The following is an 11,678-nucleotide window of genomic DNA, read 5'->3' on the forward strand; positions in this document are numbered from 1 at the left end:
CACGGCATCATCCATATTATTCGTACAGTTTGCTACTTTTAAGTTGAGATCTAAGAGTGATCTACACAAAACTTGAAGGAGCGACATCTCAAGACAGTTTCGTAACATACTTTTAGTGGGGTTGAGCAAATTCTTAACTGTAAAGTAAATCCTGAGTGTAGTAACTGTAGATATTTTTTTATGGAAGAGAAGCACAAACGATCGTACGGATCAAGTGATCACCGTTGCCCACATTCTCTTGAAACACCAGAAGAAAAAGAGGAGCGGTGCCGGCCTGCAAGAAAAGTGCACGCATTTTTTTTTCAAGGTATTCAAGTCGAATCGTCCTGGTAACACCGCACAAGGAAGCTCATTCCACAGCTTGGTTGTACGTGTCATGCGAAGGTGAAATTCGGTGGCAGGAATAAAGTTAAACACTTCTTTGGAACACTCCCTGTGATAAATGTGGTAGAATACATACAATGAAGCGACATCTCTACGCATTGCCACGTGATCCAGCCGTTCACAGAGCACTGGGTCTCAGACAATTCGAGCTGCTCTGCGTTGCAAGCGGTCAAATGGATTGAGCTGATATTGGGGCAAGCCAGACTAGAGATGACAGCAATACTCCATATGTGTCTGGACCTGTGCTTTGTAGAGCGCTAGAATCTGGGCCGGCTTCAAGTGTTGCCGTGCTCTATTTATAACGCCCAGCTTCATGGAAGCCAATTTGGACTTGCCCTCCAGATTACCGCGAATTGAAAAAGCTCCCGGGAGCCCAAATGATGGAAGTTTTGAGAGAAGCGCATTGTGCCATACACAATCAAAGGCGCTATATCCAGGGTAACTGCCAGGCCGTCTCCCTTGCTTTCAATAACCGCAACCCATCTATGTGTTAGGTATACCAGAAGATCATCGGCCGATCGACCATAGCAAACGCCGTACCGTGGTTACTTATGCTGTCCATGATTTTGGAGAGCAGGAAGGTAATAGCTACAGGCCTGTAGTTTGCCAGATCCAAACTGTCTCCTTTTTTATTGGATTGGATGGACAAGGGCTTACTTCCATTAGTCAGGGACTATGCTTTTTGAGTAAGAGTGCCGGAATAAACGCGTTAGCACCGGCGTCAACACACACACACGTTCTAAGCACGATTGGACAAATGCCATCCGGCCCGCTCGAATTCCTAACGTCCAACGAAAACAGAGCTCGCCGAACAGTCTTCTGTCTAAACTATAATTTAGCTATAGAGCTCTGACACCGCGGGATGTCGGCGGTGTTTTACCGTTATGGTCAAGAGTCGAATTGGAGGCAAAAAGAGTGCAGAGAACATAAGCTTTCTCTTTTGCCGTATGGGCCAGGGTGTCATTCCTCATGTGTAGCGGCGGCAGGGATGACTGGTGGAAGAGTATCTGGACACACTGTTACAAATCTGAATATATACAGAAATATTGAATCGAAAGTAAGCATTCACGTTCGCAAACGTTAAACAAACGATTGATTCTACCGTGATTCGAATATCATTTTTCTTCGATCACTTTCCCGCAAGCGCACATAATAGTCGATACATATAAGTATCGACTTCATTCGCACCTGACTGAACGTATTCGTTACCGGAAGAACCGCTACTAATTAGTCATCTTTCGGTCGCCGCTGTATACCCAAGTACTCTAGTGACAATCACACGGCAAACCAACGCATCCTCGACCGCGTGCATAAACGCGCCGAATCACAGCATCCAGTAGTGATTGTATGAGTTTGTAGTAAAGTAATAATATATAGGTACCTATAGTGTACACATATATTAAAAGGAAGGAAGCCCACAGGTTCCAGACAAGAGAATATTGAGGCTTCATCTGCGCAAGATCGTACCATCTCCAACCCGGCCTGTGATCTGCGACTTAATGACATTATAAAAATAAAAATATTTACCCGAATAAATGTGTTGAGTGATATTTCAATGTAATTTGAAGATCTTATATATGTTACTTTTTGGGACCTGAAATGGAAAGCATTCAGTAAGTAGCTCAACAGAATTAATTAAATAAGAGTTAATAGTTTTGAACTTTTATTTTTCTTTTTGAAGAAACTTGAATTACATATTAATATTTTTTTTTTACTTATGTCCAGAAATAGCATAAACTGCTTGCTTTTATAACAAGCTGAAGAACTACGGCTGTTCCCAATATTCAATCTGTCTCTTACGTGAGATAAAAATCGTAACTAGCGTTGACTTTTCTGTCGCATTATTGCGACTGAAAAGTCTATAATAATAAGTTTATACTTATCGACGGTAACTCACCTTATCCGTACACGCTGTCTGTCAATGGGACGAGGTATAGCTTACAAGCGATAGAAGTTTATAAAGAAATTTCAATTCACGCGTCACAATATAAGGCGATAAGAATGACTTATCGGGTATATTGGGATCAGATTACTGACAGTAGAAGGTAATAATTTATCTCTATCTGTAGACAGTATATTGGGAACGGCCGTAAGAGTGCTAATGACAAAGATGACGACTTTCAATTTCATTGTTTTTTAATTAATCATTTTCAGACAGTGTTGCAACTTTTGTTATCGCAATCTAGGGTTAGCTCTGTGACCTTAATAATGGACTACAAAATAAAGCTAACCTTAGCAAAGCAAATGTTTCATAAAACCAAATATATATAAGTTAAAAAGAGTACAAAAAAAATATAATCAAGAGCAAACCTCATCATTATGAATAACAACGCATTCTTATGTGGCCCTGGTAACTCATACCACGAGCTGTCGTATAAACATTTAGATACATCGGTTGCCTGAAATTTAACAAATTATTTAATAATTTATAAAAATAACTAAAGTTAAATAATTTAAAACATTTTATTCAATAATTATATTTTTTTTAGCAAATCCATTTGACATTTTATACATCATAATATGAGTTCTATAAAATTATATCTTTTGTTATCCGTTGAGAGGTTTTCTCGTAAGGAGTCAACCTTCATCACTGTAGCTCCATCACTTGTACAATTACATATTATTCTTTGTTATGGTGATCAATAAAGCCACCTTCCCGTATTAAGTTTCGTTCCTTAACCACTTCTTCTCCTCTTCACATCAACACTTCAGATAACATGTCCATCCACGCATATCATGAAAATGTATCGCCACTGTAAATCTAACTAACATTAATATATAATGTAATGGCATGTATATCTTGAGGACTCCTAGAACAAAGTATATTCTCTATAAGTGTGGTCACGACATCGTAAGACCTCTTGCGCTGTAAGAGTGCATGTCCGCCGGCCGGTGGTAACTAACTAACAAATTAGTGACAGTTGATGTGGTGGGTCACCTGCCGACTACCCACCTACCTCCAATATAACAAATATCTCATATCACTGTTAGATCACAGCAAAAGATAAAAATACTGATATTATGTATCACTAGAAATATTGTTGGAATCAGAACTTACTGCGTTTGTTAATAACTCTCCATTCTTACAACAGTTGTATATATTTAATATGACAATAAAAGAGAACGACACACTCTTTAAATCTTCCAGTCTTCCGTTCACCTGCAAAGTAGTTACATTGATGACACAAACAATACCAATTACTAAGAAAATATATTCATCTAAGGTCTACTCACGTAGGCGGAAATAGCTCCAAAACATATTGTCGCCGACAAGAAAACATAATGTACTGTGAAAATGTTACCAAAAGTAGAACTCACATCCATAAGTAATCTAAAATAAACAGAAAAGCAAACGACACGTTATTATTTAAATATATATATATTACATTAATGCGTTGTTTATTTTGATACGCAGGACTGATGGATCTGCTATTTCCTTCTATTTGCTAGGATAAATGAAATACTCATTAGAAAATCCGTAAGTATTCGAAAGTGACTATTCACTATAACTGTCTGTTATAACTCAGATCTGCAGTACAATTATCTAAGCAACACGACCTTCTGCTCGACGCTGCGGCAGCGCGAGTTACAATTTCGTATTCACTAAGTTCGTTCACGCAGCACTAGCCCGACGGAGAATTACGGCTTTTTATGGAACTACAAAAGTTTTGAATAATTTCACAATTCTTTTATGACACTCGGTATTCGTTAAGCATAGCACAACTAGCCTTCGAAGACCGCCTCGCCCACAGCCTCGACTTTACATGTTAAAATCAAAATCTTCTATTTTGTAGGCGATAAGCTAAAAAAAACTTCGTGAATTTTTTGAAGGTGAATATTAATTGTTAGTACAATTTTGTTAGAATGGCTGATCGTACATTGTGCATCATGTATTTATAAAATACAAAAGCATCGTCAAGCTCGTGAAACCACTCAAACATAATTAAAAAAATAGTTATCATATATAAGGTTTCCTTAGATAATCTCTATGTATTAATTAATAAAAATACATTATCTCTACAATATTTTGTAATTCATGGTAGAGATAGAGTCTAGTACGTCTTCTTGCATGAGCGGTAGGTATCAAATATACTCAACAAAAGTGGTTTAAATCAAGTAGGCTAGTAAATATATAATTTAACCTCGCACTAAATTTCCAATCAATTTTTTTGTAAGGTTTAGAGTCACTGAACATAAAGTCACAAAATCCTGCCAGATCCAGATGGAACTCTTAAAAAAAAGTTTTAGACTGATTCTTCGGAAATTATGCAGTTTAGGGCAAAAGTTATAACGACCAGTATTGTAGAAAATAAAATTTCACATCTTCTATTTTCAGTAAACTTTTTTGTAAAACTTATCATTTACGACTTATGACCCAATTAACTAACCGGTTTTCTATCTCGGCCGATAACTATTAAGATATTAGATTCATAAAAAAATGCATCCCTACATTTTTATATTATAATATATCAGTTCTTCATTCTCTACAACATTTGTCCAAATTTTTTTTTTCTAATGTCATACTTTTTGAGTTTTAGGACGTTTAATGTATTCGACGTGGAGCTCACCCTCGAGTACAGGCACGAATGGTGGACACTGGGTGGGGCAGGTGACGGAGTATCACTCGCTACATCTAACACGAACACGGTCAGATGTGTACACGTCGAGGCAGCCACTTCATCTCCGACCACGGCACCACTCACACACAGACGAGTGCCTGGTGTCGTCACACACACGTGGACATGACGAGCTCCATCCATCCAACACAAACACACGAGGGCCAGCACCTTAATAATAGATTTATGTTTCTGCATTTTTAGAAAATATTTTAAAAGGATTGGAAACTTACTCCAGTAACCTTGAGTGGGTTTGAATTAATTTTTCAAAACGCTTCTTTCTTGCTGAATCGATAAGAGTCGAGTTAATGAGATCTTTCCATTCTTCTTGTAATATAATGAACATAAGTCGTAAATAGCTCATGGTCACCGTTATCAGGAACTGAGTGCAGTGCATCTCGTATGCTACCACTGTGGCTGCAATAGTATTGTTTTAAATAACAGAACTAAGCGTCGTTAAACATGATTAGATCAAAATATAACAATCATTACAAACGCTACACAATAAATATTAAATATGTCGTGGTCTTGTACACATAATACAGTTTACACCTAGTTTGGGTAAAATTGTATCAATATTTTGTTATATTATTATTATATTTGTAATTATTAAATATGCTGATGAAATTATTTGAAAGCTAAATATTTAAATTTTTAACAAAGAACTCTTTAAAAATTTATTGGCATTATACAATCTAATTAAAATAATTCAATTAACATGGATTATAAACATTTGTGGTAATGTTTAATGTCTCCTTTTGAAATAATGTAACGTTAAAGATAATTACCATTAAACTATAGAATTAGTAATTACACTCGTTTCAGTCTCAAATTTACCAAACAAAACATAAAGAACATTCACCTATACGATACTCGATAAGGACTGCAACAGCATATATTATAAAATTATCCAAATGTTTGAACGGAAGTACAATTCCCAGTGGCATGACGTAAGGTGCTTCATCCTTCATTATGAATTTATTAATAACAGCTAATATAAGCGGACTTAACAAGTACACGGAGCAGACAATCTGTATTAGAAGACAAAATGCTAAAAATAAATATATTTATTATAATGGATGTTACACACGAGTTTTTACAAGTATTATCATTTCCCATCATCAAGAGAGCATTCATGAAAAGTCTTTGACCGACAAGCCACCAACTTACGATGCAATATAGATCTTATTGGAAAGCCCCCGTGTATAATATTCTTAATAATTTTAATATAAATAGCGGCCCTCTGTCTATCAAGAAGGCTTATCCTTAACATTGATGACACTATTAAATTATAGATCGAAACACACAAATTTTATTTCTTACTAAAATAAGAAAATAAAAACAATAATAATAATACTAATATCAATTTCAGTAGCCAGCTAACCGTAATTATATCGATGTGTATGAACCACTATGTCTCGTTTTATTTTTATTAATTTCGGTGAGAGAGTTTCATCACTGCGCCATTCTTTTTCCAATTTCAAAATGTACTGCTTTATTCTGTTTCGGCTCACGAGTAGCTCTATTATTATAACAAAGCCTAAAATTAACTTAACGTTATTTATGCTATCTTTTTAAGTTATATTTGATGTTACTTATCAGATTTAAATACACGCAATTCACTGATAAGTAACGCTAGCGAGATATTATGATATTTAAATCATTGAATAACCTTCAATCGTATTTGAACAGTATGAAATATCTATCGGTATATCCAACATTGTCGTTCGTGACAATATTTCATTTATTGTATAAACCCAATGACCGATTGACGATAGAACTTGACAAGTGATGAAACACACAAAGTAATACTTTAAGTTGTATGGAAACCCTATTATCTTGTCAAATATATTTAGGCCAGTCAAACCAACATATTCCATTATAGCCACATATGGCTTGAAAAATTCATAATTATTTTCTTTTAAACTTGCCATCGTGGTCTGACGATCGCAATATAAACATTTATAAATGCATGAAATGTTTTCCAACTTTTATACTATATTATATCAAAGAGCTATGAAGAAATCAGCGTTATTGAAAAAAATATTAATTTTGGCAGGCGTGAGGCACGTCATGAAAAATCCAAAGAATAGATTATGAGAGTATGTAGTTCAAAGCTTAAGAATAAAATAATAAAAATAGTTGGCAGCAGCAGTTCACAATAAATACAGAATTTTTAAAATAATGTTTAAAGCAAGTATTTTAAATTGCGTTCATTTTAAAACGTGGCTGATTGGTACACCAACTACGACCGTAACACTCACCTATAATTATTATTTGAGAATTAATTTTTTACTTTTATGACCTCATAGACTTGTAATTATTTAAAGTCAGAGTACTAATAATATTGAAACAACTCTATTAATAAACAATCTGTGATGTTTAATAACTTGTATTATCTTTGTAGACTATAATAAATAATATTTAATGGGCTAGTAAAATTAGTGACAAAATTGTACTAATAATTGTAATAAAACTAATTATTATTCGACAGTATGTTTTCTTTGATGAAACTAATTCGCTAGCAAAGTCGATCATTTCACTCACCGAATACAAATTATAACGTTCTTCATTTTTACAAAAACTTTGACTTTCAAAACGATATTTTGAAAATCAATTAATAATCTTTGCTATTTCAATGCGTTTCTGTGCACGATGACCTCACATTTTCCCTAATTTATTGTGGCTTTTTATTCCAATCTATAGCTGCACATCTGAATTGGCTGAAATTATTATTAAGTGTAGTTTATTAAAGCATTGAATGTTATTTTTACTATTTTTATTTATCTGTCTTATTCTTCCGGCTCAACACCAAAATGGCTGAAATTTGAATAGGATTTTCAAATGTAGATAGCTCATGATAAAATATGAAATAACTTATCAAAATAGAGAAAGATAAAACGTTATAGATGTTTGAATATTATTATTATAGGTAATAAGACAAATGAAATCTAGGCTGGTGGGGTCGCGGGCTGTCCTAAACATAATATAAATGGATATATCATGACAATAAAACAACACAGAGAATTTATTTAACAAAAATAGAATAGTGCCTTCTCCAAAATAAAATATATTAGAATATCACAAATTCACGGTAAATTGTAAACAAATCATAGAAGCTTATGTTATAATTTATATAATGTGTAATTTTCTGTAGCGATGAAATCAATAACAGTCATTAGGATGCATAGCTTGTGGGTACTTGTATAATTTTGTTCGTTGCAATTTATTGTTGAAGTCTTACTAAATATATTTTTATTTACGAAGCGATCTTCTTAAATATACTATGTGTACACACGTTATGTACGTGGGACACATATTGTTATATCAATTTTATTTTTGATAGAGTCGTATCTTACCATGATACACTTGCAATATCTTTTTTCTACACTTAAAATTCATATAAATTATTATTTTATTTTTATTAAAAAACTCTTCATCCTGCCCACCTAATAATTCTTGTTCTGAATTGACTACGCTTTCATCATCTTCGAATCTGTGTCCTTTCAAATAATCCTTCAATTTTGGAAATAGGTAGATAGAAAAAATAAGGTCAAGAGCGGGTGAGTATGAAAGGTGCTAGAGTATATCAAGTACCATCGCGCGGAACTGTGAGCCGAGTCATCATTTTGATGGAATAAAACATATTGCGCGCTAGTTTCCCACACCGTATCTGACGAATTTCGTTACACAGGTTTTTTTTTATATTAAAAGATAGTAACAGTAATCTATGGTGAGATTTTCAAAATCCATACAAGAGAGCCCATGATGTTCTCGGGTGAACGAGCCACAGTAATGTTCTTAATGGTTATTATTTAGGTCTCCTCCAAGTCAATTTTTTATGGAACGTTGTTAGTCAGAACGTTGTCAATTTTTTAGTGAACGTGGAATAGGACGTTCAGATAATAGTTTCTTGGAAAACCCAAAAATTCTGAGTGGCACTACAATTGCGCTCGTCACCCTGAGACATAAGATGTCATAGAGCATAATTTTGGTTCTGAACCTTAATGATGAAGCTACGTTATCAACGGCTATAAGCTGAGCTGAGAAATGTTCAGGATGTAGTTGTATCAAAGATGTTCGAGAAATTTTTAGCCTCATTTGTTTTGTACATTATTAAGTATTCTGGAACAGTTCCACGAAACTTTCATTGGGATTGAGTTGAGATTGAAATAATAAATATTTGAAAGAGCAAGAGTTCCACGCTTTTATTTTAAATTTATAAATTGTGAACCAAAATCAATACAAAAATTGCAATACGGACGAAGACCTTTGTGCGACGTTTTATATCATTTTACTACTAAAAAACGTGATATTTTTGGATATAATTTAATGTGGCACATTTGTACTATGTTTTACCAAAATTAAAAAAAAATGCATAATTATCATTATAACCAACGCTACTACCGTTACAATCTATTTTGAATGTATGCTTTTAGTGATAAAAGTATGAGAACAACAACAGAGTCTGTCACAGTTGGGATACATGAGCTCATGCGGGCTGCGGGATGTCCTTCATCTCTCTACATCTCTCTAATATACAATACAGCCAGCAACGGCAACTCTATAACAAACACTCCGCTTTACTTTCTTACGTCCGTCCGTCTGTCTGTCTGACAGCCGGCTGTATCGGTAGACAGTTGATATAATGACAGCGATTGTATTAAAGAGTATCAGAAATACAAATATAACTGCCTATATATGTATGTATATATATGTTTCACAAAAGTATCTAAAAATTATGTTTTTTATTCCTGCTATATGTTTGATGACCAATCCTATTATGAAGAAGAGCTGGAATAAGTAATACTAATATTATATTTTTTTAACAATTTCATAAAATTGGAAACTTTTGCATATTTATTTATTTTCAACGATTATGGACATTCTATATTTGTATTCGTTATTTTTTAAAGCGGTACTGCCTGACGCAGTTATTGTGTGTGCTGTGAGAAGAGTACAAACAGTAACTAATATTATAAATGTGAAAGTAAGTGTGTGTGTAAGTTTGTTACTTCTTCACGCAAAAACTACTGAATCAATTTTAATGAAACTGTACAATAATATAGCTTACACGTCATAATAACACATAGTCTATAATTTATAAAAAAACATTGTGAATTAGCCTAAATATTACGATAAGTGTCAGAAGTAGGAAACAATCTTCAATCTGCGAGTCATTCATGTTTGCGCTGCAAAGCCTGCAGGAGTTACAAAAATGCATATTATAATGTATATCGGCGCAAATACTACGACTCACCCATTATAAAAACGAGAAAAATAAGGTTTTATAATTTTACTCTAAAATTAAATCATAAATCATCATTTGATTACATTATGATTAAAAATTATTGTTAAAAAGCATGAATCATTGTTCACTGGGCCTTTCAAAAAAGAGCGACTCTATAGTTTTAATTTCTGACTGTGTGCTTGTCGCGTCCTTTCATCTGTCGCATTCTGACAAGCGGGAGAGAAAGGGATGTGAATTCTTGTCAATAATTGTACTGTATTTAAAGAAAAAATATTGGTTTTACTAAATTATTTACGCTTTTTGCCGAACCATCTTATATCATATATTAGATCATCATAAAATATACTTAGTTTCAATTTTCAAACATTACACAATATAGTTGTTGGACCACTTATATCTATCCAAATGTTTTAAGTTTTCTGAAGTGTTAATTCCGCCAATATTCCGTCTTTAAATAATTCGACACGTGTTCCGCCTCTACACGAGGCATCCTCAGGACATGTTGACTCGCCAACCTCTGGCTGAACATTTGGATAATTATGGATTTCCACAAAGTTTCCACAAAACGCCTACTTCGATAAATCCACTTATAACTGTAGAACGGCTGGGCCGTATTTCATGATTATAAATTTGTTGGACTTGTCTCCGTCCTGACTAGTAAAATAATATAAAAACATTGAAATATTGACGAAAAAATACAATATATTCTGATAATGATAATCTCTGGATCTAATGAACCAATTTTAATTTCTGTTTCCAATAGAAAGCCACATTATTTGTGAGTGTCATCTTATATTATGTTAACCCGAAAAACGAAAACACTTTTTCGTGGTAGTCTGATTTAAAAAGTAAGTCGGAGAAGAAACGGTCGAACACTAAATATAATTTATATGACACAACAACATTTGCCGGGTCAGCTAGTATTTATATAAAAATGAGTTCATCGCTCTTGATCGTTAAACATAAAAACTAATCTTTGCATACTATTGTTTACATAGTCGGTAGCGAGTCTGTGACTGCAAAACTCTTGATAAACACACAGACAAGTAAATACAAACAAAACAAACGGGGTAGTTTGATTTGTTCACACAGAGATAGTGACTCTGTTGGGAAATACTTCTTTTATTACGAAGGACAATTTGTTTGTCTTCCATGTTCGTTTGTTACATGTATCTATATAATATTATGTAGTCTGTACCTACATATATATATGAGGTTTGTATATGTGTTATGTTATCGTATCACTCCAACGCCGTTTAACCGATCACTATGAATGTATGTATTTTATCGTGTAGTATTTTTTTGTGCGATAGTGCAGCAACATACCAATTCATTTGTATAACTAATCCCTATAATGATCGGTGACTTGTTATACTTAAAACAGAGAATGTATGTTTACATAGCTATAGAACTGGGAACTGTAATAG

The 11,678-nt window shown here is 33.9% G+C and overlaps 1 long non-coding RNA gene across 1 annotated transcript; it reads right to left on the reverse strand.

The window, feature by feature from the left end:
• Positions 1-2,755: 2,755 nt before the first annotated feature.
• LOC126971728 (uncharacterized) lies at positions 2,756-3,734 on the reverse strand. Its single transcript, XR_007730981.1, has 3 exons — positions 3,619-3,734; positions 3,443-3,544; positions 2,756-2,783 (listed from the first exon to the last, which is right to left on the reverse strand). It is a non-coding gene; the product is annotated as an uncharacterized LOC126971728 (long non-coding RNA).
• Between the last annotated feature and the right edge of the window lie 7,944 nt (positions 3,735-11,678).

Source organism: Leptidea sinapis, chromosome 24, assembly GCF_905404315.1.
Source record: "Leptidea sinapis chromosome 24, ilLepSina1.1, whole genome shotgun sequence".
Taxonomy (NCBI): Eukaryota; Metazoa; Arthropoda; class Insecta; order Lepidoptera; family Pieridae; genus Leptidea; species Leptidea sinapis.